The following is a 26,335-nucleotide window of genomic DNA, read 5'->3' as shown; positions in this document are numbered from 1 at the left end:
TGCTTTTGTGAGTTGGTCTGTAGCCAGTTCAATTGATCAATGCATCTATGGGTTTGAATGTTCTTTTGTGTGGGGGAGAGAACAGGGAGGGACTGTCAGAAGGAAGAGGTGATTAAATTTTTAGAACTAGAAATGTTCTCTCAGGAAAGGGGAGAGACACGTTTTTCAAGCTATCAGGATGGAGGTATTCCTTTGTCTAAGGCTCAAAAAAGAGTCCTCAAAAAAGAGTCTCATATGCAAGGACAGTACAGAGGGTCATGTACTATACTGAACACTTTACATATGTCTCTGTGACAGGGCACACTTGCCCCACACTGGTTCTTCAAGGGTTAGCTCTACCCTGTGGGCCAAGGAGGCCATACCCCCTTGACTCTGTTGGGCTTGCTCCAGCTGGAAACTGGGTACAAGAGGGAGCCAAATAGTTCAGTCAGGACTGGCTGCTGAAGAGGGAGGATACAGACTGCCAGCTCTCTCCGGGAGCTACGACAGGCCCCAAACCCAGAGCCAAGGCCTGCAGAGCCCCAGGTGGTTTCCAGGCTGTCAGATGAACACAGAGAAGGGACCAAGCTGCCAGGAGCTACACTGGCTGAGGACCCCAGAGGCCCTGGGGAGTGCGGATCATCACCACAGAAGACAAGGGAGGAAGTAGCCCAGGGGACTTAAACTGCTATGGTGGGAGAATTGGGCGGAAGATCCTTGCTGGCTCACTGGTGAGTACCACCGCCACTGCCAAGGTCTGGACTGGGGCCTGCAGGAGGAGGGATGGCCCAAGCCCCCCAATCCTGGGGTGCCACACACTTCTAAGTGGCACCCCACTTCCCCAATGTGCCAATAGGCCACATTATCCCACAGAAGTGGGTGACTTTATTACCTCCAGCCACTGGGCCATACTGCCCTGAGAACCAGAGGCAGCCATATTGCCTCTAGCCACTGGGCCACGCTGCCCTGCAGGGAAGGGGCAGCCATATTACCTCTGGGACCCAATCGTGGACCACTCCCCCACTGTTAGGGCCCTGGGCTGGGATGCAGTGGCGTTAGGTGGGCCCATGTCCCCCTACCCTCCCTGCCATCTCCCTTGTGCTGGAAGCAACCCCACACCTGAGCCTTAGGCTGCTGATGGACTCAAACCCCTGCCTGAGGGCCTGGCTCTGGACCGCTTTGCTTGCCCCACCCTGACTGAGGCTGTATATTGCTCCCTTGCCATACCTTGCCTGCCCTGCACTGCCTGAGAGTCAGGGGTTACAGATGGGGTGCCTACCCACCCTCGTTGGAAAGCCAAGGATGACTAATGGGTTCTTGGTTAATTCCCCCCTGCCAACAGATGGCAATTGAGTGAGGCAGCATGGCTTCCCTCTGACCCAGAGGGAGAGGAGCAACCGGCACCCCTCTGCAGGGTGTGGCACCTGGCTTACTGTTGCAGGAGCTAGGGCGGTAGGTGATAGTGAAATCAAACCTAGAAAACAAAAAAAGAGAGAGCTCAGCATAGCTGTTGTTAGGTTAAGGTTTTAGCAGAATGCAGATATTCTAGATTTGTAATTGGTAAACACCTGAACTGGGTGTCTGGCACCTTTTAGATAATGCCTCGTGGTCTCAAAAACCACTTGGATGGCAAATAGCTCCTTGCTCAAAATTTCACAGTTATGCTTGGCAGGAGTGAACTTGAAGGAATAGTATACACCGGGATGAACTTCTGGGTCAAGGCCCTGTATCTGGGATAGCACCATTCCAATGGGGACATTGGAAGCGTTGGTTTCTTGGATGAACAGCTTATTTCTTGTTTATTTATTGGATTGGGATGTACAAGGATGGCCATGGAAGTGAACGCCACCTTCAGATGATCAAAGACTTCTTGGGCTTCTGGCATCCAAGAAAGCATTGTGTGTTTTTGCAGCAGAGAGGTTAGAGGGGACCAGGATTCAGGAGTGGTTCCATATAAAGTAGTTCCAAAGAAATTTACAAACTCAATGAAGTGCTGAATTTCTTGAATGCTTCACTGTGTTGCCCAATCATGAACCACTTTCAGCTTTCAGGGACCCATGCAGACTTTCTTGATGGACAGAATGTAATCTAAGATTTCTATGGTGGGCTGATTGAAGATGCATTTCTTCAGTTTATCATAGAGCCCATGTTGGTGGAGTCTTTCTAGGACCTTGCACACATGCTGGTTGTACATAGGTGGTCTTCAGAGTAAATTAGGATGTTGTCTAAGTAGGCGACCACATTCGGGTCCAGCATATTTCATAAGACATCATTAATTAGATGCTGAAAGGTTGTAGATGCATAAATCCAAAAGGCATCACTGATATTTGAATTGGCCATACTGAGTGTGAAAAGTGGCTTTCCATTCATCCCCAACTAGATTCTGCCTAGATTGTATGCCCTCTGAGGTCTAACTTGGTGAATATCTGGGTTGTTCTTACCCAATCCAGGAGCTCTGGGAGCAGGGGTAGCGGATTTCAATTCCGCACTGTGGCTTTATTTAGGGCACAGAAATCCACACACAGTCTTAGGAAGCTGTCTTTCTTTTCACAAAGATGATGGGCCCCAGCCAGGGAAGTGGAACTTCGGGTAAAACCTTTCTCCAGATTCTTGTGGATGCAGTCCTTAAGAGTGGCTAAATCAGGCACTGAGAGAGAATGTATTCAGCCAGACAGAATCTTGGCCGCAGGCTGCAAATAGATTGAGCATTCATATTCCTGGTGAGGGGGTAGTGTGTCCGTGTTTTGTTTTTTGCATACAACTTAAAACTCTTGGTATTTTGTGGGGATTATGATGGCTGACCCTAGTAGCAAAGAGGCCTACTATGTTGCCTAAGCATCTCTTCCTGTTTCAAAGCTTGGACATGGCATCTGACCTGAGGTTCTGGTGGGTTGAGCTTGGAAGTCAAGAGGCAATTGTCCTGGCAAAACTCAGAATTAAATGTTATGGTGTGCTGATGCCAGGAAATATGCGGGTCATATTTCACCAACCAGGGGATTCTGAGTATCAAAGGGAGGTGCAGGGACTGGATCAGGCTAAATCAGAGGAGCTCATGGTGCTCCCTAACCTCCACCTCCAAAATTGTAGTTTTCTGACTAACAGCACCAGAGGGAAGTAATAATCCTTCCACTGTCTAACCTAAATCAATGGCAGCCTTAGGCTGTATGGGTAGGCAAAGTACTTGAGCCCCGGTAGTGTCCATGAAGTTATTACTGGCCCCAGAGTCAATCAGGGCCCTTGGAGGTGGAAGGCAGGAGAAGTACCTGTCCATAATCCTGGAGCTGGAGTTGTAGTTGTGAGGAAATTTTCCATGTATCAGACCAGTTGGCCAGAATGAGTTGCTGGAGGGGGGTTGGTGGAATTTTCCCAATGTTGCCTAGGCTTGACCCCCTTACTGAGGCTGGGCATGGTTGTTTCCCATAAACATGTAGTTCAAGGACTCAGCAGGACCAGACAGACACCATGTGGCTGGTCCCACCACATTGGAAACAAGTTCTCTCATAGTCAGTGTTCCCATTCAGAAGGGTCCAGTCGGTTCTGTGTCACATCCACTTGCATGAGCTCTAGTGAGAGTGTCTTCACAGGGGTTGTGGCAGTGCCTGGACATGAGGTGGAATCTCTTTCCTGATGGTTCCTAACATTCTGTTAGCTTTTTTGACAGCCACTGCATGGTGAGCAGATATTTTCATAGAACTATCCACAAGGACTCCAAAGCTCTTTTTTGCTAAATTAGACACTATCACTTTTTATGTATAGTTGGGATTATGTTCTCCAATGCGCATTACTTTGCACTTATCAACATTGAATTTCATCTCCCATTATCTTTCCTAGTCACCCAGTTTTGTAAGATCCCTTCATACTTCTTCAGAGTCAGCTTTGGACTTAACTATCTTGAGTAGTTTTGTATGGTCTGCAAACTTCACCACCTCGCTATTTACCCCCTTTTCCAGATCATCTATGAATATGTTGAACACCACAGGTTTCAGTACAGATCCTCGGGGGACCCCACAATTTACCTCTCTTCATTGTGAAAATTGACCATTTATGCCTACCCTTTGTTTTAACCACTTACTGATCGGTGAGAGGATCTTCCCTCTTATCCCATGACTGCCTACTTTGGTTAACAGCCTTTTGGTGAGGGACCTTGTCAAAGGCTTTCTGAAAGACCAAGTACAAGATATCCCTGGATAATCCTTGTCCACACGTTCACTGACCCCCCTCAAAGAATTCTAGTAGATTGGTGAGGCGTGATTTCCCTTTCCAAAAACTATGTTGACTCTTCCCCGACTTATCATGCTTCTCTTTGTTTGATAATTCTATTCTTTACTATAATTTCAACCAATTTGCTTTGTATTGAAGTTAGGCTTACTAGCCTGTAAATGCCAGGACCACCTCTGAAGCCTTTTTAAAAAATCAGCATTACATTACCTATCCGCCAGCCATTTGGTACAGAGCCTGATTTAAGCAATAGGTTACATACCACAGTTAGTTCTGCAATTTCATATTTGAGTTCCTTCGTAACTCTTGGGTGAATACCATTGACATACCATAGACATGCTGCACTGGTGTAAAAAATGACTTGCACCATTGTAGCTTACTTTGCTACCCCCTCTATATAAGTTTTTTTTCTAAGTATGCACGTTAGATTTGCTTATAGGCAGTATACTTGCATTGTTTGATTTAATTCAGCTTTTATATGTGGGTTCCTTGCATTCTAATACTAGTACATCAAGGATTGAATTTCAAAAGCCCATAGGTCACTTAGGAGCACAAGTCTCATTGACTTTAAGTGGGAGTTAAATCCTAACTCTCGTAAATCACTTAAGTGCTTTTGAAAATCCAATCCCAAATTACTCAGAGGGAACTTGTCCATTGTTAATTAAGAATGAATATGTAGGTAAGTCATTTTGCATGAATATATGGGACATCTACACTAATATACCTGCATCCATGCTCCAAATAAATCATTATATATAGTCACTGATAATCAGCCATTCCCTAGAATAAGGGTTTTTCCCATGCAATTTTTTTATTTTTTGTTAGAAATTCAAACACAGAGAATTTTAAATTTTCAGACATTTGATTTTTGACAAAAAATTTTAATTTTCTATATAAAGCAGAGAATTTTATTTAGTCAATATCCCAATTTTACATAAAAAAATTAGTTGTTATAAAAAATTTCCAACCAGTCATCCAATGCCTGTCTGTTCTTAATGCTATTCTGACCTTTCTTCTGTGCCTCATTTCTAAATGCTCACTGATGTTAGGGTGGCTCCCATTAAAATCAAGGAGAATGTGTGAACAAATAAAATACACTGTATACAGACAACATGTTTACATTTTGTGCTGTTTTAAATAACAACCCTGTTTTCCCTATGACAGGCGACTCGTGAGTGGGGAAAGGGGCACGTGAGGTCACATGCCTCCCCAGATTTCTGCCAGGGTTTATATTTTTATTTTTTTGCAGGGAGTGGGTTTAGAATTGTGCCCCCTCCCCCACTATGAACAGGTACATATTGCCTCTGTTCTCTCCCAGCCACCCCCTCATTGCCACTGTAACACAAGCAGCTCTCAGGAAAGGCTCATTGTGTGCTAGAGGCTGGACAGATCAAATATTTAACTGAACAAGAAAGTCTGGAAAGTGGTGGTAATTAACATGGTACCTGTAATAGTTTCAAAGAAACAAAGATAATGAAGGAAATTAAGCACAACCTGCATGGACTAGATGGCTGAATACACATAGTGGTACCATGGACAGCTAAGTGGACAGCAAAATAGCAGCGTGAAGATGATGCCTTGCCTGGTCACGTATCCATCTCTGAAAAGATGTTGTACATTATGCACAGGCTGGCTCTCAAGGTTCCTGAACCTATAAAGACCTCGCTCTTGCACTGATGTGAGGCAGAGAAGATGGTGTGACATCCAAGGCAAGAGTGTTAAACATTCAAAAGAGGTTGCAGAATGTGTGGATTTGATGGGTTTTGACAGCTAGTAGTAATCCATCTCTTTCCATATGCACTTTCCTCCTTCACTTCTATTGCTGCTTGTTAGGGCTCCCATGCCCTGTCTCACTCAGTTCCCAGACAGAAAGCAACAGTCCAGAGTCCAATCTGCAGGGAATGCAATGGATTTATTGGGGCTAATCAAACAAGCATAAAACCATAGCCCTTCACACCAGTCGGGCTTCCTTACCCATAATCATATCTCTATACACTCAGATTGCTCCTTCTTTCTCTGACCATAGCTCTGTATCTGACAGAGGTCTCCGCTCCCCGCCTTCTTCTTGGTAGGCTTAATTATACTTGTAATGCCCCCTCCTCCCCCCACTCCCCTGTACCACCGCTTCCAATTTATAGTCATGTTCCATTAGTGAGAGTCTTGAGTCTGGGGGCTTTAGTACCATCTCTTTTGTACCTCATGGGAGGGGTAGAGAGAGAGGTTACATTTTGGCCATGGTCACTTTATGTCCCTTTAGTGTTTCTTTCTCACACCTCCCTTTACCCCTCCTCACACTTCCCAACCAGTTGCTCAACTTTGCTCTGGCGTATGTCTTGAAGAGGAATCAGAGCTTTCTTTTATTTGTGCATTCATATGTCAAACTTCCACTACACCTCAACACATTTTAACTACATCCCTTATCTTTTCTCACAGTAATAAAGAAAACCCATCTGATTGTGGGTAGGCAAGAGTAGCACACTGTCTTTGTTCTTTGCTTACATGTGTATCTTAAAGACCTTTGCTTTCAGGCAGGCAAACAGGCCCAGAATACCCTCTCAAGCAGATACACAAGCTTAAATACTTATACAGACCTAAATTATATACTACTAATCCTAACACTTGGCACATTCATGTTGCTTCAAACTAGATCATAAACTCTTCAGGGCAGAGACTTGGTCTCCTTCTAACGGTCTCCTTCCATATAAGCTGTTACCTCACATCCAAGGATACTTTGGTCCTGTTGTCTCTTGTTTCAACTCCTCTTGCATACTGTACATGCCAGCATCACTCTGAAAAAAACCAGATAGCTGAATTACACGATGTGCAGACCTGTTCACTACTTCACTGTACAGCAATGTTGCATATAACAGCATCTGCCGTACATTGCATTTGAACAGAATGACATTGTCCCATCTATTGAAGAAGTGACATTGAGAGGTTGAAAGCAGAACTTTAAAAAAATAGTAAATAACACAGCTCACAAAATCTGGGCTATTTTTCGTTTCTGCTTTTCCTATATTCTTGAAAGCAACACCTTTTCCATGCCATTTAGATCCAGATTTAGCTATTAATCTGTGATTTAATAATTAGATCCAGATTTAGCTATACATCTGTGATTTAACTGCTATAAAATCAGTTTGAAAAAAGTGCATTACCATGTATTCAGACAACACATGGCCAACATTTGTTGCTGAATTTGGTCCACTGATTGTAGTGATGATAAGACTTCCTAGAACTTAGTCGTCAATTCCCCCCATCCCTATAATGTAGCATTTTTAATATTGGTTGCAACATTGCACCAGATCCGCCTTCCCATTTAGGAAAAGAACAGCATATTTCTACAGTGTTTTAGAATGGACCATAGCACAGAGGCTTTTAGTTAAGAGGTGCAATAATGGGATTTCTGGACATGAATTTGCCTCTTCATTAACAACTCAGAACAGAGCACCAGGTTTTGACTGCTGCAATCTTAAAATGTCTGAGCTTTATTTACACCCTAGGAGATCTGAAACTTTAACAGGGCTAGGTTCCTTTGCTGTAACTTAAAAATAAATATACACCTGACAAGATATATTGCTAAGATATATGTCTGTGCAACTTTTAAAATGGAATTATCTAAACACCAAAGACAATTCTCATTGTAAATTGAATTTTAGTTTAGTTTTCAAATGATTATAGCATAGACTGTTGGCTGAGGTAAATCTGAATGGCTGTTTGGATTTCTCCCAGAACATCCAGTAAAATGTTAATTCCACTGTCTGAATTTGGAAGCTGAAATCAGGCACTGAAATAAATGTAAACTGCAGGAGTCATTTACACCTGGAGGAGGCACTAAAGCTCCATTCACTAAAAAGTTCATACGCTTTTCATCCAAACATTTATGATCACCAACACTTGAGAGAGCAAAACAGGGAAACCTCATTTAGATGCCAGTCTGTTTTGAGTTTTTTCTTTAAATGTCAAGGAACTTTTTTGTTGTGTTTATCAACAAAGGCCTCTGGGCATTTCTTATCTCTGTCTCCTTCTAGGAACAGAATTTGTACAAATTAAACTGCTAGTTTCTTCATTTAAGTATTAAAGCAGAACAAAGTACACCATGCTGTTCTCAGTTTGCCCTTGGGGGTTTCCCTGACTACCCGAGAAATATTTCTGTTCCATCCTCCACCCCTTTTCAACAGTAATGTAAATATACAATATGTTCCACCGCTTCTCCAACAGTGTGAAGTGATAAAATGTAGATGTCGCTTCTTTCAATAATCACTTGCTGTTTCTTTTCTAGAGTATGCCTACAGTGCTTTTGGTACATCTTTAAATAGCAAAATATTTTTTTTTCTTAGTACTAATTTGTAAATTAATTTCTATTCCAGATAATACAATTTGTAGTATTATTCTGTTTGGAAAAATTAATTCCAAAGGTTAATGTTGAATCTAATTGATATACATTGTTGTTTTTCTGATAAGATGGGCAAAAATTGCTACAAAAAAGTATAACTATAGCCTGAACAGCTGCATAATTACTACACTATGAATAGTAACTCTTTATGGAAAACTTGGAGATGATGAGGGACAGATTTTTAAAGATATTTAGGTACCTGAAGATATAGATAGGCACCTAGTGGTATTTTCAAAAGCTCCTAGGCCCTAACTCCTATTGGTTTCAATGAGAGTTAGACACCTATGAGTACATCTATATTGCATTATAAATCCAGATCTGTGGGACCTGGGCTTGTGGGACTGAGTGTTCCAAGCAAATGCTTGAACGTCCACACTGCATTGTAAACCCAGGCTTCCGGTTGCTGGACCCAAGTCTCGCAGCCATCTTAACGTGTCCATATGGCATTACACAGACCTTCTGACTTGGGCTGTGGCTTGAGCTGCAGCCACACTGCAAAATGACAAGGCTTGGAGTCGAGTCTCAGTCAGACTTGGGCACTGACTCACCCCTAACAGGGTCCTAGGACCCAGATCCTGAGTGCTTGCTGACTCAAGTCAGACTGATTTGTGTGTGGATTGAAGAAGGATTTGGGCTCAAACCTGAGGCAGAACCCAGACTTTGTGTGTAGTATAGACACGTCCAGTCTTTGGGTGCTTAAATTCCTTTAAGTATCTGGCCCAGGGTGACTTAACATCATTTTTGCAATTAAAAAAAGCAGCATTAATTGCTAAGCATCAGTGACTAAGCAGCTGGCAGTCTGACATTGCTACTTATTATTCCCTAGTCTTTTAGGTGCCTATCATAGCTTAGGACTCTCTCTCAACATTGGGAAGACTAAGGTGTTCCAGCAGCCTGGCCTAGCACAAAGTGCCCCCCTTCTCCTACAGATTGTCATCAGCAGTGAACCCCTGGAAAATGTTGAGCATTTCCCTTACCTTGGTAGCCACTTCTCCCAGACAGCTAATCTTGATGTGGAGATCCAACATAGGATCCACTGTGCCAGCGCATCCTTCGGAAAGTTGCTCCATCGTGTCTTTATTGACAGAGATTTACAGATGGAAACTAAGATCGATCTACAATGCAGTAGTCATCCCCACTTTTCTTTATGGATGCCGGACATGGGTGACATTATTGAAGCAATCTTAAGTGTCTGGAGTAGTATCAACAGCGCTGCCTTAGGAAAATTCTCCCTATCAAATTGGAAGACCATGGCACCAATGCCAGAGTTCTCTCTGCAGCTAACAGCAGTGTTCAGGTGAAGATTATGGAACATCAACTTCTCTGGGCTGGTTATTGTGTGTGAATGGCTGATACTCGTCTTTCAAAGCAAGTCCTCTTTTCTCAACTTAGTCATGGTAAGAGGACCCATGGGTGACAGAGGAAACACTACAAGGACACTCTGAAAGGATATCTTAACAAAGGAGGTACTGACCCCATGATTTGGGAAGAGCTGGTAATAGACTGCAGTGGTGTCACATCATACATCAAGCCTCAGCCTGTTTTGAAGAGAATCGCTTTGCTCATGAGGCTGAGAAACGGAAGAGGAGGAAGGAAAGTGTACAGCATCCCGGCCTGCAGTTATGTTCTCTCCAAGCAACCACCTATGTGGAAAAATCTGTAGAACGCGAATTGGAGTCCTCAGCCATCTTAAGTCTCATCAATGACTTCCCCCTGGCAGACATCAGCCTCATATCAAGGGATAGGTTGCAATGCCTATCACAGTGGGGCTTAATTTGAGTTGGGGACCTTTGGGTGATATCACAAGGCCCCATGGTTGCAGAAAAAACTGGAGAAAAAAATGAACCATGAGGGCTAACACACCAAGAGACAAATAAAAAGAAAAGAATTTATTAAATAAAGAATGTATTAAAGAACCTCATTTTGGGAGGAGGGAGCTGAGTAATTTTTAAATGCGTGGGCTTGGAGGTACTGAGATGAATAGTGAAGGGCATCAGATAGATTAATATCTGGCCTCACAGCTCTTATGAAGTCACATTGTCATGTAGTGGGAGATGAGGCAGGGGCTCCAGAGCCAATTTGGAAACAGCACTGGTCTCCAGGTGACTTCCTGAGATCTATGGATTTTTGGGACTGGACCCCGCTGCTCAGAGTGCAGAGGGGAACTGGAGTAGGATATTCTGCCCCTTTAAGGGCTAGGGACCAACCAGCCCTATTCAATTATTAAACCCAGGTGGAAAAGGGTTAGGCAATCCCTAATAAGGTCTGAGAGAGCTCAGCTGGAAGGAGCTGTAGGAAGGAGATGGGCTCCGGCAGTACGTCATCAAGCAGGGGGATGGAAGGGAAGAGCATGTCTACACTGCAGTCAAAGATGTGATTGTAGCTCACATGGGCAAACCCTAGCTAGTTTTAATCTAATTAGTACAGATAAAAATAGCTGTGAAGATGCAGTGGCATGGGTTTCAGCACAGGATGTATAGGTTCATCCAAGACCCTGGGTATGTACTCACATTGCTAACCTGTGCTGAAGCCTGTACCACCACATCTTCATTGCTATTTTTAGTCATGCTAGCTAGACTAAAGCAAGTGTGGGTATGCCTACTGAACCTGCAGTCTATACAGCATAAACGTAACCAGAGGCAACAGAAAAAGCCTCTGGGAGCTGTAGCACATGGTGGGCAAATGAACTGTTTTGTTTTGATGTTAACGTAACATCAGAACAGCCATACTGGGTCAGATCAATGGTCCCTCTAGCCCAGTATCCTGTCTTCCGACAGTGGCCAGTGCCAGAGGCTTCAGAGAGAATGAACAGAACAGGGCAATTCTGAGTTATCCATTCCCTGTCATCCAGTCCCAGCTTCTTGCAGTTGGAGATTTAGGGACACTCAGAGCACGGGGTTGTATTCCTGACTATCTTGGCTAATAGCCATTGATTGACCTATCCTCTATGAACTATATAATTCTTTTTAGAACCCAATTATACTTTTGGATTTCACACTGGCAATGAGTTTACAGGTTGACAGTGTTATGTGAAGTACTTTCTTTTGTTTGTTTTAAACCTGCTGACTATTGATTTCATCAGGTGACCCTAGTTCTTGTGAAGGGATGTTGTGCCTAAGTTTTATGTGGGTAGGTAGGTTGTGATTAATTTTTAGTGATCTTTTTCATAAAGAAAAAGATAATGAAAAGTACAGAAAGGGTGAATGACTTACAGCTTGTATATGTTTGCAAATATCATTTGCTTCACAGGGCCTCCAATAGAATTATGCAATTAAGCAATTTCACAACTTGTCAAAGCTGCAATATCCAACAATAACAACTAGACAATACTGCATAGACATAATATGTTAAGTGGGGCGGGAGGGAGGGGGGACAATAACAAAATAAAAGAAGACATACATGCATAGGGAACGCAAAGCGACGTGGTAGGTGGAATGGAGCTCTAGCATTCTTTGCACCATCTCAGCAGTTTTATCCAAATATATCTAGAAAAAGGGTTCAAATTCCTTCACATTGATATGATTGCTCTCTATGGTGATAAGCTATTATTTCTTTGGCTGCTAACTCTGGTCAGCTCCAACTATCCCTGCTTTATTCTGAGCCTAAGCAATTGTGCCCTGACAGAAGGGTCTGAAAAGATTGTGGGCATGGCACTAGTCCTTCCTGGGCTGGGGCGGACGGGCCAGCAGCCTTACAAGGACCCTTTCCTCATAGTAAACAATCTGGGGAAAACTCTGAGAGGTTAAAGAGTTATCCATTCTCACAAGTCTCCTCTCAACCACCCCTTGAAACAGTTGGGGAAAAAGATTAATTTTGCAGTATGCCCAGATGTTGGTTTCTTATCTTTTCATAGTTCTGCACTTGTTATTCAGTAACATCTTTAATAACAAAATGAATATAGCATTGTTAAGCCCAAACAATCCCAAAACCATGTACATATTGTGTCACTTAAATGCAACTACCTCTGGGGCACACAAAGCAGATGGAATCTCTGTTTTTAAAGTCTTATACAAAAGATCCCCTACTGTAAACAACAGGAAACACTTTTCTTCCCCTTACTGCCCTTGGAAGGATGAAAAAGCAAACTCTGCCTTCTTGTGATTTGAATTCCTCACATTTGGAAGTCTAGATAGTTCAAACTTAAGCTCTAGGCTGTGTGTGTGTGTGTGTGGGTGAAGGTTGTATTGCTAAACATTGAAAAGACAGGAAATATGCATACTGAGGTCAAACGTACAATCGTGCACGTGTTCCCTCGCATGTATGCATGAAAATACTGTAGTCTGTCTTATATATATATATACATGGAAAACAGCCTGCAATCACAAGTGGTTTTTCTCCTATAGCCTTAGCTACATGTTCATGTATAATTATCTATGATATTTTTTTGACACAGAGTTCTTGGTGAAGGGTCCTCTGTTATTTGGAAACTCTCCTACCTCAGACCTGACAAACTCACTACACCAAGCACATTTTACAGGATATTTATCGATAAAAAGTAACATGGAAGGTATCTACAGAAAGCCAAAACTCATAATCAGTGCAAGATATATGTCCATGTAATATTTAGGGCATATTCTATCTATATTGAAAGTAAGAGAAAGTCATCATTCCTGCCTAATTAGCTGGGGAGGTAATGCAAGGCTCAGTTGAAATCATCAGAGGCACCACCAAAAATCAAAACGCCTTGGGTTATGTCTGCATTGCAAGAACCCTACAGCAGTGAGTCCTAGAGCCTGGGTCACTGATCTGAGCTCAGGGCGCATGCTACGGGAATCAAAATAGCAGTGTAGACATTCCCACTCAGGCTGGAGCTCTAGCTTTAAAATATAAGTGGGGGAGTGGGTCTCAGAGCCTGAGCTCCAGCCCAAGCAGGAACATCTACATAGCTATTTTTAGCACTATTGCACAAGCCCTGAAGCCCAGGTATGTAGGCCAGGGCTCTGAGACTTGCTGCCACAAAGTTTTTTTGCAGTGTAGGCGTAGCCTTGGCGGCAAGAAAGGAAGATTACAACAGACAGAGCTTTACCCTAGCTGTGCATAGAAACAAAAGGCTCTTTTCACACAGAGAAAGAAGAAACACTCTGGATCTATTCACTGAGGAAACCCACCCAAAAGTGAGGGGGCTTTCTAGAATGTTTGGGGCCTGGTTCTTGTGAAACCAGCCAGCTCTGCAAAAGACTGAACTTTTGGGGGAAAGCCTATTTTATCTATAGTTCTCTTTCATATACAATAAGCGTAGACCCAGGTTTGCATTTAATGATTTTTGTTGTGTGTTGTAACTCTTTGTTTCCGTCACACTCTTTCACTTCTAGTTAAATCTTTATTCTTTCTTAAATAAGCCTTCTTTTGTTTTATTATAAGTGCTCACAAGTGCTGTGCAGTTTACAGGCTCAATGGTTTAAGCTAAAACTGGTAAGCTGGGGTACACTGCACCTTTGGGTGCAGAGAATCTGGAATTTCTTTGAGTAGCCAGTGTCAGGGGCTGGATATCACAGGGGAAGGCTTCAAAGGGATTCGGGGATTGATGTCCACCTATTGTCAACCTACAAAGCAAAGGAAGGACTGGAATAATATAATATAAACCCAGAGGAGATTGCTTGAGTGGCTGAAGGTCTAGTGGCATCAGGGAGCTGCCACACAGCCACAGCAAGAAAGACTCCCTCTCGCTAGCAGCAGGAAGTAACAAAGTAACTCACAGTCCTGGGTACCTGCAGAACCATCACAGTAATTAAAGACCATGACAAAGATTCAGCTATGACTTACGCAATGTATAGCCAAAGTAACAATTGACTTCAGTGTTTTCAGGTGAGAGGAGAATCAGGTCCTCTATCTTAATTTGTGACAAGTGGACACATATGGTACGTTGATTGCTAAATGTTGCATTACTTAATGTTTGTGGGATTAATCTATAACTTGAAGATTGTTTTAACAGTGCTTTTGCATTTAATATCCTATACTTTTTTTTTAAATAAACCTCCAGCTCTCTAACTCTGACCAGTCAGCAAAGACTGCTTATCAGCATCACTTGTAATCTGCATATATGTAGTTTACCAAGCATCAGCACAGCTTCATAATTACACATCTACAGATTTTGCCATGCAATCTACTCCCTGCTGAAGAATTGTACTCCAAAATCTAAGCTTTTCTTTTCTTTAAAAATGATATTTCTCGCCCTTGTAGTTATGAAGATAACCTTGAGAACATAAGCCAAGTTTAAACAAAGGCAGCAATATCTTCCTTGTAACTTCACCCTGGAGAATATGCCAATTGATCGGGGCATCATGTGACTGGCAGTATGACAATAACACTAGACATCACTACCCCATGTGAAATCAGAACCATTCTGGTGCTGTTTTGCTTCTAATATGTTTCATTCAGATTTACAAGAAAGTTTTGTGCATAATTTAAAAAAATGGATTCCTGTTTCATTGGAGAGCCACATGCCAGCACAAAATGAAATGTGAACACAGTTGAAATCTAAAACAAACCTCATGCTTCAAATTTTACTTGGTTTATTAACATGGCTTACTTTAAAAATATATTTATTCATTGTTTACTAAATGGAATTATTAGTTTTGTGGCAGAGACCATCTGATTTTATCGTTAAGAGCGCTGTCCTGCAAAGACTTACTCACCTGAATAATTAGATACGTCAGTAATTCCATTGAGTTCAGTGGGTGGATGAGGTTCTGTGACCTGCATTGTGCTCCTGCACAGGAGGTCAGACTAGATGAACATAATGGTCCCTTCTGACCTTAAATTCTATGATTCTGAGTGTGAATTAGCCCCTCAGGCAAGATTCAAAGGGAATTTGGGTTCAACTTGGAAAATGATGTTTTTCCATCAAAAATTTCAACAAAAATTAACCCTCCCCCCCACATTTTTGTCAAAATTTCAGCAGAAAATTTTGACTTTGGGGCAATGCAACAAGACCACACAATCTAAAATGGGCAGTTTTCAGCTGAAAACTAAAAACATTTTTGGGTTTTCAGTTTCCTGACAAAAATATCCTTAAAAAAAAAAAAAAGAAATAATAAAAAGACAGCAGACTCTTTCCAGGAAAATGTTTAGTTTTGTCAAAATTCCAATTTTCTGTTGCTAAATGTTGAGTTGGAGATTTTTTTCCCCCAGATCTAGTGCTGTTTCTGGCTTTGCTTGAGTCCTGGGCAAGACATCTTCTCCATGCCTCACTTCCCTCATGTGTTACATAGGGATATATATATATTACTTACCCAGAAGTAATGTTAAAAAGAGTATTTCATTAGTGTTTTTAAAGTACTATGATATCTTCTGATGAGAGACTCTGCAGAGGTGCAAAGTATTATTTGTATTAACTCTTAACTAATCATTTTATTTACTGACTAGACCTTCATCCTTGATTCAGTTAAAAAAGAAATGTGATAATGTGTATGTTTCCTGTTGTGCTGGAAATGCCATTAAACATTAGCCAGGATGAAGACCATGAGTGAATGAGGTTGGCATGGAGCTCTTAGCCCCCTCAAAAGTGTTAAAATATTTCTCGTTTTTCCTCATCCTGTTGTTTTGTAATCATAACAGCTAAACGGGATGAACTTTACAGGGTTATCTTGGATCATCTGAAATGCTAATTGTCATGAAATGCTAAACTGTGTTCTACAATTTAGCCACGAGATGGCGGTGCATGTAACATACCTTATTTAAGCTAACCGTAGTCATACCTAGCAGGGTGTTAAGGGATCTTATAGTGAACACATCTGGGGTATATTTCTCTGAGAAAGAAGCTTTGTGGTCAGTCCATATCTGATACAGAAGCCTGACCTGCTAGTAGCAGCACTGCAACCTACCCTGTACACAAGGTGTGTATGACACTTAGCTATGGGTAATGAAGAAGGGCTCAAGCTATTCTGTTCTTGGAAATTTCTTTATCAACTACAGCATCTTGTGAATTCTTTACTACCTTGAAGCACTTAAATTTTCATGTAACGTTATTAACAGACTGTTTGTGTCTACTAGTATGACTGGAAAGATCACTTGTTAGGTCCTCTTAGAGGGACTGTATTCTATGCATTCATTAGAGCCTGGAGTGCCCATCCCACTGCTTCCCAAAGCAAAGGCAGGATACAACGGATAAGAATAATTTTAAAAGTGCCTTAGTGAACTGAGAGGTTTTTTCCTCAAGTGGTGCTTGTTATACATGCATATCTGTATCGACCTAACAAGTGACGCAGTAAGGAGGGAAAGACATACGCCTCCCAGCAGCATAGCTATACTTCCTAGTTAACTAGTGCAACGGTATTCTCTGTGACTGCAACTTAGCTGATCCTGGCAGGTTCCACTCCATCTTGACAGTGCGAAGATGGCAACTTTCATTGTGTATTTGGAAGATTTGCTTTCCTTGCCTCTCATTTGACACCACAAATTTCCCTAGATACCTTCCAAAGGAAATTAAGTGGGATTCTACCAGGCCTGTTTACATAGATGACATTTTAGTTTATAGGAAGTCAGAGGGAAACCATAATGAAAAATTGAAATAAGTTGTGAAAGCAATTGAGGCTGTTGCACTATAATCAAATAGAGAAAGATATGTGACAGCAAACCGAACGACAGGTGGTAGGGCATGTAATTGGTGAAGAGGGAGTTGAGGGCAGCTCCAGAAAAAGTCACAGCTGTAGTTGAAGTGCTGCTACCTAAAAATATCCCAGAACTGATGTAGTTCCTCTGTATGATTACTAGTCTGGAGAAAATTATACCTAGTCTGTCCTCAAAAGTCCAAGCTCTTTATGAACTGCTTAAAACAGACTCTTTGTGGATGTGAAATAAAGCACAAGATGTACTTTTGAGGATATAAATAATCTGTTGCTCCCACCTCCAATACTGGCATGTTTTGATGTTTCTAAGTCTGCAGCTATTTCAGCAGATGCCAAAAGAATGCTACTTCATTTACAAGGAGATACCTAGAAGTCTGTAGCATAAAATTCCAGACAGTTTTCAGATTCAAGCCCAGCTATGCCCAAACAGAGAGAGAATGTCTGATGGATATATGGGCTTGCAAGAAGTTCACAAGACATTTGTGTGGCCTTGATAGTTTTGGGATGCAGCACAAGCCCCAGGATTCAGGATGAGAGATGATCAAAAAAAAGGAGCAATTTTTCATTATTATTTTTGTGAAAATAGACTTGCATGTAATGAGAAGAATTCTCCATAGCTGGTCTGATTATCTGTGGCATTTATATTATAATTGCACAGTCCTTGCAGGACGAGGTACTGGAAAGCATATGTTCTGCTGGTTCCAAACCCTGTTGAGAAGAGTTCTAAACTTGCAGAGCTCTTGGGATTTGATAAACAAACTGAGCCAGCTGGATGAAATTCTCCTGAAGAGCAGAAAGTGAACACAGCTGGAGGAAGAGTGAAGCTGATAGCCCATCTGGACATTCTGTTATTGAATATTCAGTCATGGTAAAGACTATTTATACAGAAAGGTATTTGTATGTGAAAGAGAATCTGAGGGCGCAGGAATGGTTTCTTCAAAGGTATAATTCTTTACCACTGCCACATGACTGATTTGATGACAGCCAGTCACACATGCTGATATATCTGAATAAGAAATACATTTAATTTTTTTCAGCTCCTTGGCTGCTACCGAATTATTATCAAGGCTTATTTCAATTCTGAAAGTAAAAAGATTTTTAATCTGAAAAATACCAAAATTTTTATTTCAACTGATTTAATATAAATACACGCACTCTCCACCCTGAATAAAATTCTCACCTCTAATGTGTTGATTTATTTCCTTGCTCATGCTGATTAGTGCCCACATAAATTGCTTGCACAAATCAACCCATATGTCTCTGTAGTCTCCAAATGTATAGGAGGGTAGCCTAGGAACCACTCAGAGATTAAAGACTGCATTTTGACCAAGAGTCCTCCAAACATATGCCATTATCCGTTTTCTTTTTATTACCTCAAATTCTTATGGTTACCAATAAGTGGACACAGAGCCACACTTGACAATGGCTTTGAAATCTACCCTTCACAGATTAGTCTGAAAGACCATCTTCATCTGATGGTTGTGCCCTCAGCAGCCACGATGCTAAACTGCCATTTTTATGCAAGAGCAATTGCTAATTTAGTATTGGGACGAACAGTATCCCAGCAGGAAATGTGGCAGCAGAAGTAACGACAATAATGAGAGCAGGGCAAAGTTCAGGTGAAATGGTTTTATGCCACACTTTGCCCAGCAGTCAGAAGGTTCTGTTCACTAGATATTCTGCTACACAAAAGTCTATTGGAACTTCACTGTGCATTTCCTACTAAGGTAAAAAGCTGGTGGTCAAAATGTTATTGTCAACAAATGTGGTTTCAAGAATTTTTTTTTTTTTTTTTTTTGGCAGGGAAAATGTCATTTTTGTCTATATATTTTGTTTTTAATGAAATTTCAAAATTAATTTGACTTTTTTTTTCTTTTTAACCTGTGGAGAAAAATGTCACTGCTCTTATTTACACTCCCTTTTTCCCCACGGGGTAGAAGTGTGTAATAAGTGAAAGAAAATAGAGTGAGATAGCACACTTTCACTTTTTTACATCTGTGTCCAGTGGGAAAAAAATGTGTCTCCCCACTCCCCGAAATGACAGAAAAAATGTTGAAATACTGTGTGAAGTTATTTTTAAAATGTCTTTCATTTTAAAAAAAAATTTGTCAACAAACTTTGGCCCTCTTGCCTTCCATTAACTAATCTTGCTAACCCAGCCTTCACCCAATGTAAGCATGGATATTAGAGAAGATCTGATCTCTCTCATCCTGTTCTCAGTGCTCATATGTATGCCTGGAGCACATTTGACTTCCTACTGTCTCTTCCATCTGTACTGACTTCCAGTCCAGATATCCCGCATATGATATAAATATTAAATTGGATGCAAAGGAGAAGGTGATCTCAACATGTGCCAGTTGATGGTGCCAGTTGAAAGGAAGAAAGGGCAGCATGATAAGCCAAATAAACCAACTAATTAAAACAGATCCCCCTAAAACTTCAAATTACCTTCGCAGGAAGGCTAAGTCTCTTGTTTGCTAAATGGTAAAATTAGGGAGATCTAAGGAATTATCCAGGTTTTCCTTCCACTACACCAATTCCTTAGCATAAGCTGCCAACTAAGGATATAGCCCTGAATTTATTTTTTGCATATTTCCTCCTTTATTTCAGTGTGTTTGAAATTTCATGCCAATTCTGCTTCAGACGTATGAAAGTTATTTGCTTCTAGTGCCCAAGTATTATTTAAAAGCTCTGGGAACAAAAGTATTTTCTGTGGCTTCTGACATCTCTAAGAAATCTTTCCCTTTGTAATTTGCTCCTTTCTCCCACTTTTAAAACACTTGCCCTTGTCCTTTGCCTATTTATTGAAGTTTTCCAGTAACTGCAATGATTTCTCTTTAATAGCTTGCTGAATTTGCATGTTGTCAGCATATAGCACATGGGAAATATGCTGGATATTTTCTATTGATTATAATGTTTAAGGAGTTTGTGATAGGATACCTGGTCAAACTACAATGTTAAAGGGAAGGGTTAATCTTTATTCTAAACTGTATAAAGAGATGCAGTACTTTATCAATGTATGTGTAACTGCAGCAGTAGTGAGCAACATCTATAAATGGGTCCTGGTGAGAAGTAAACATCATGTGGTCTCCAATTTGGAAGCTTGTTGAGTGAGAGACATTTCCTGAATCTTTGGGCTCGCAGTACAATTGCTTGTTTTCTGTTAGTTACATATTTTGTGCTAGTAAGATGCACCTCTTTTGCAAAGATAATATCACATGTAAAAAGTTCATGCATCACAAAGGTTGCAGAGTCAAACACGCCAAGGTTAGAGGGGGCTGGACAGAGGTTGATCATGCAATTTTAGTTCAGTGCCCTAACACATCTGCATTATGATACAATATTTAACAACATAAGTGGGCCACACATACACACCTCTATGGTGTGTCTAACTCCATCATTGGAAAGGGTCTCTCTCCGTGTTTTTAGCATTAAACTTGGCCATTCCATCCCACAACATCCTGAAATACAACATACAAGATCTCAGCCCAAACATGGATTTATTTCCTTTTTAAAAAAATTCCTTCTCTCACATATTTAAGTCATTTACAGTTCAGTAAAATACCAGAATATATTGACAGATTGGAATAATCGCTGCTGCATTTTAGAATGTAATTTTTAATCCAGTGCCAGTTAGCTAATGTTCTGGTATTTTTTTTTTTTTTTTTGGGGGGGGGGGGGGGGGAGGGAAGACAGAAGAGATTTATGTCTGAAAAAAATATCTACTGAGCGTTTGCAAGTCATTAATGTTATTCTAGTGTATTTTGTAAGATTGTATTAATGTTCAATGTTACCCAGATTAGATCATTTTCTATTTTTAAACATCCATCACTGAGTTTGGTATGAATTTAGCAAACTACAGTTCTTACTCTTGTTCCCACTGAAATCAATAGCAAACACTTTATTGACTTCATTGGGAACAGGAAAGGGCTGCTAGGAATCTTGTGAATTTTAGAATGGAAAAGTAGAGTCTTGGGGGTACAAAGGGACATGTAGTCCATTATTTAGGAAAGCACTTAAGGACATGCTTAAAACCATCCCTAATCAGGACAGTGGTTTAACATGTACTTAATTTTAAGCATGTGCTTAAATCCCATTGATTTATTTTAAAATGATCAGATTAGTGCGATGAAAAGGTGGGGGATGATTTATATGGCACAAGATATACTGGTAGGAAGGCTACAGCAGGTGAAAGAATAATCAGGGGAGTGTAAGTATGAAAATGATTAATGTACCATCCTGCATCCTATGTTTGAATTCAAACACTCCCATTGATCTTTGTAGGAGTCTGCATTCTAAAAATAGCCTGCATTTGGGACCTGAGAGACAGCGAATTGGAGCAGCACAGAAAGAGTTCAGAGCAGATTGGAACACCACAGGGAGCTAAAAGAAGGGTCAGGGTAACCAAGAAAATTCATTTGGCAATTAGTAGCAATTCTAGAGAGCTGGGAGAGCATCTGAGAGTAAGGTAATTGTGACAAATATGGCAATTTCATGCAATATCTTTGGGAGATCTTACTGTATTACATTTATGTGCGTCTGGGATTGTTTGTTTGTAATTTCCTGAGGGAGGGTGACCACAATCCTCCAGGAACTAAGAACAGTGAGGGGCAATTAGACAAATTCATCTCCAGAGAGCTACCACAATCTGGAAAGACTTGTACATACTGGTTCAAACTGGATTCTCTAGAGACCAACAGAAAAAGAAAATGTGGAGAAACAGCTTGAGTTTAAATTGACTCGGGGCCTTCTTTCTGATCTAGCAAATGGACAGAACCTGTCCAAGACAGGGGTAAGCAATCCTTGTGGAAGGTTACAAGAGCTGACATGGGCCAGAACCTTTGCGGGAGCTGGTGTGAGTTCAGTTAAGCTTATTAGCATGTGTGGAGGTTCTCTGTAACGCTTTAACTTTAAGAATAAATGTATTTGCTTTGGGCTGCGTGGTAACTTATAACTATGGGCAATTAATCTGCTCATAGTCTTCAGAGAGAAAGCAAAGATCAGGCGGTCTTGTTTGCTAGGAAACTCATAGCATAGGCAGGGAACTGTACCTGAAAAAATCCTTGCCAGGAGGGAGAGAGATGCATGCCTGTACCTAAAAGAGGTGACAGCTGAGGAGCTGTGAACCTAGAGCGGGAGCCCTTGCTGGGCCACAGAGCGGGAATACAGGTGCAATTGCCCTGAACTGTGACAGTATTATTATTAGTGTTTTTTTAATTTATGTAGCATTGCTCATAACCAACGCCACAGTTCACTAAATTAAAACATGAAAGGTGTGATTCTCCACTCCCCCTACACAGGAGGAATCCTCGACTGGGATGCTCTGGCTGATTTAGGTTCACATTGTACTTCATAAGTGGTGCAAAGTGAAGTTGGTGGAGTAGGGAATTCAACCCAAAGAATTACAAATGTTCAGTGTTAAAAAAAAATGGGGAGGGGAAGAAATACTATTACATAGCATATAGATTACTGGCATGCTGCAGTAGGGGAGACCATGTGGTCTAATGGATGGGACACTGGACTGGGAGTCAGCAGTCCTGACTCTGCCACTGATTTGTTTTCTAGTCTTGGACAAGTCACTTCACATGTCTATGCCTCTGTTTCCCCTCTCAAATTTTGTGTCTTGTCTATTTAGACTTGTAAGCACTTCAAGGCAGAGACTGTCTTTCACTGTATGCTTATAAAGTCTCTAACACAATAGGGCCTCAGTCTCAGTTGGAGCCACTAAGCAGTGCAAAAAATAATATTAATAAGATTAAAGCTTTTACTTTGTCTGGCATATTCTATTGATTTCAATGGAGATGACAATCAAAGGACTGGATTTATGAGAAAGGGGCAGAGTTATAGTATGGGGAAGATCCTGGGAGCAGTTGGAGGAACTGAGCAAGTGGCTGAGGTGACCCAACCAGTCAAGCCACCTGGATACCAGTAGCATATTAATAGTGTACATAACAGCATGTAGTTTTAGTTCACACACTGCCATCAATATCAATGGAGCTCAACTTACACACAGAATAGTAGATATTTGGAGGAATATAAAATGATAAACATGCATGCAAAATGATGGAGTCTAATTAGCTGTTGCCACTCAAGAAAGAGATCTTGGAGTCATTGTGGGTAGTTCTCTGAAAACATCCAATCCATGTGCAGCAGCAGTAAAAAAAATTAACAATTTTAGGAGCCATGAAGAAAGGGATAGAGAATAAGACAGAAAATATCATCATACCTCTCTATAAATCCATGGTACACCCACACTTTAAGTACTGTGTGCAGTTCTGGTCAGCCATCTCAAATTGGAATTGGAAAAAGTACAGAAAAGGTCAACAAAAATGATAAGGGGGTATGGAACAGCTTGCATACGAGGAGAGATTTAAAAGACTGGGTCTGTTCATCTTAGAAGAGAGATGACTGAGGGAGAATATGATGGAGGCCTATAAAATCATAAATGCAGGGCTGTCAAATGATTAAAAAAATAATTGTGATTAATCATGAGATTAAAAAAATAATGGCAAATAATTGCAGTTTTAATTGCAATGTTAAATAGTAATAGACTGCCATTTATTTAAATATTTTTGGATGTTGAGGGGGAAGTGTGCATGTTTGAACACACACACACACACACACACACACACACACTTCCTCCCCAATGTGCTGTCTCTTTAAGCAGAGCACTCACTAGTCTGAACGCTTGTTCAGACAGCAGCAGGCCGGCAGCTCCTTGCTTCCTGACCCAGAGTCAGCAGCACAAACAAGCTCCCTGTCCCCCAACACTAGCTCAGCAGAGACCAGGTACATGGGGTGGGGGAGGGGATGGGGACACCTCAACATCAGCCCCAGCAGACAGGAGGATCCTGGTCCCGAGCTGCTTGGCCAGGTGCGGCTTCATGGAGAGGGAAGTGGGAGGTGGGAACAGCAGTGGAGCAGGGTGGTGGGAGAAGGGGCGCCCAGGTGTGTGATTAATGTGTTAAAAATGCGTTGTTTTGTGTTAATTGCATGCATTAACTGCAATTAATTGACAACTCAACATAGAGGGTATGGAGAAAGGGAATAATGAACTGTTATTTACCCCTTCACATGCCACAAGCATCAGGGGTTACCCAATGAAATTAATAGGCAGCAGGTTTAAAACAAATATCAGGGAGTACTTCTTCACACAATGTGCAGTCAACCTGTCAAACTCATTGCCAGGGGATGTTTTGAAGGCCAAAAAGTATAACTAAGTTAAAAACACTAGATAATTTCAAGGAGGATAGGTCCATTAATGGCTATTAGCCAAATAGTCAAGGACCCATGCTCTGGGTGTCCCTAAACTTCTGACTGCTAGAAGTGGCACTGGACAATAAAGGCATGGATCACTCAGTAATTCAGGTCAGTTAATTCTGAAGCATCTGGCACTGACCACTGTCAGAAGACAGGGCTAAATGGACCAATTGCCTGATCCAGTATGGCCATTCTTACATTCTTAGGTAATAGAGCAGAATGGAGGAAATAAGTGAGGCTCAAACTGGTGTAAGAGGGAGCTAAGATAAAATTAGAGCGTGAAGATGAAAGACGGGGAAGCTTTCTTATTTGCATTTGACATCATAATGGCTCCTTTGTAGTTGTGCTGTCAATGGAAATATGTTACCTTACGGGAAATACATTACTAAGATGTTTATTGTGCTAAAGTGATGTTAAAAATCTGACTCGAGCCCATTAAGCAAAGGAATGCTAGTTAAAGCTGCCATTTGTTCTTTAACCCACCTAGAATATATACATATATTTATAAAACAATATCTACCATTATCTTTCAGCTTGAAGGATCCCAAAATACTTTACAAATTAAGGGCCAAATTATGCTATTAAATGTACACAGACTGGCTTGCTCCGATGTCAGTAAAACTCTGCATGTATATCTGAGAGTAGAGTTTGAACCAATATGTCACTAGAAGTATTTCCATTCCCCTGTGGCTGAAAAGCATCCACACTTCTTAGTATTCAGCAACAGTCACAAAGGAGTTTACGAGAGGAAACGAAGAAGAATATATACAATTGAAACTGCAGGAAGACTGTAATTAAGCAAGAAGATGGTTTGGAAGATGTGTGTTTGTGTTCTGGGCTCTCACCTACATAAGGTGTTCAGTGCTGTTACTCCAAAAATAAACAGCAAAAATAGAAGGGATGTAGAGATAAGTGCCAAAAATAGTTAGAGGCAAAAGAGAAACTTCCATATGAAGAGGGACTTGAAATGACTTGGGACTGTTTAGAGAGGCGATTAAATAAGAGGGATATGATAATTGTGTACAAAGTAATGAGTGGTAGAGAGAAGGAAAATTAGGCGCTCCTTTTTACTTTTTCTCATAATTCAAGACCAGCGGGACATTCAATGAAACTGAAAGGCAATACATTTTCAACTGATGAAAGGAAATACTGTGGGATTTTTTTTATTTACACAATGCATATTTATTATTTATCCTGTGGACCTCATCACCAGTGGATACCATAGTGGCCAAGAGTTTAGGCAGATTCATGAAAGGATAAGACAATTATAAGAATCATGAGGACATCCACAGTTTCATTAGACAGATGTAAACAGTGGGTGGAGGAAGTATGTTACACCCACTTTGTATTCCATGCTGCACGGGTGTAAATGACTACACAATGTGCAAGGCAAATAGCAGACCCTAAGAATATATTTTCATTAAGAACTTACATGAACTTTCACGATTTCTCCAAAAATATCCATGAATACAATGGTAAATGATTCATTTCTTGTCTGTTTTTTTTATCTTGCAGATCTGAAAAGAGAAACAGAATGAAATATAAGGAATGCATATCATTGAAATATTTTATATATTTGTACAAAGATTATGAACTTCCTAAATACAAGATACTCCATAAGAAATGTACATTTGTAACCCTTTCTTGTTCTCTATTTTGCTTAATGTAAAAAGTACTGATGACATAACTTATCACAAAGCAAAAAATGGTGAACCTATACATATTCAGGAATAAGTTTGATCTTATGAGAAGCTAATAATGTAACTCATGGTTTGATTAAAAAACTCAAATAAATCATTTTTCCAGGGGGAAATTTTTTTTCTCAATAGTTGCATTTTTTTCTCTTGCGGTTGAAAATAGATGATATTGACATAACACTTTCATGGGTGAAATGTTTTAATGAAAGTGCAGATTGCAG

The 26,335-nt window shown here is 40.9% G+C and overlaps 1 protein-coding gene and 1 long non-coding RNA gene across 9 annotated transcripts in view; one reads left to right on the top strand and one right to left on the bottom strand.

The window, feature by feature from the left end:
* The window catches only part of SMPX (small muscle protein X-linked), a 48,692-nt gene extending 22,449 nt beyond the window's left edge, over positions 1 to 26,243 (top strand). The window contains exon 5 of the mRNA XM_067545024.1: positions 25,933 to 26,243. The gene's annotated coding sequence lies outside the window, so the exon portion shown is untranslated. The remainder of the gene's footprint in view (positions 1 to 25,932) is intronic.
* LOC137150949 (uncharacterized) overlaps positions 4,829 to 26,335 on the bottom strand; it is a 55,549-nt gene continuing 34,042 nt past the window's right edge. For 2 of the 8 annotated variants that reach the window (XR_010919124.1, XR_010919121.1), the window contains 5 exons: positions 25,850 to 25,934; positions 20,533 to 20,618; positions 10,065 to 10,418; positions 6,911 to 6,986; positions 4,829 to 6,089 (listed from right to left, as the gene is read on the bottom strand). This is a non-coding gene — a long non-coding RNA (uncharacterized lncRNA). Of the gene's footprint in view, positions 6,090 to 6,910; positions 6,987 to 9,567; positions 9,666 to 10,064; positions 10,445 to 20,532; positions 20,619 to 25,849; positions 25,935 to 26,335 lie in introns of all 8 variants that reach the window. The other 6 variants (XR_010919122.1, XR_010919123.1, XR_010919128.1 and 3 more) reach the window with 6 other exon arrangements.

This window comes from Emydura macquarii, unplaced genomic scaffold (assembly GCF_026122565.2).
Source record: "Emydura macquarii macquarii isolate MOO-44397 ecotype Brisbane River unplaced genomic scaffold, CSIRO-AGI_Emac_v2 contig_1043, whole genome shotgun sequence".
Classification (NCBI taxonomy): domain Eukaryota; kingdom Metazoa; phylum Chordata; order Testudines; family Chelidae; genus Emydura; species Emydura macquarii.
Note: the sequence above shows the minus strand (reverse complement) of the source record. Positions and strands in the feature narration are given on the sequence as shown.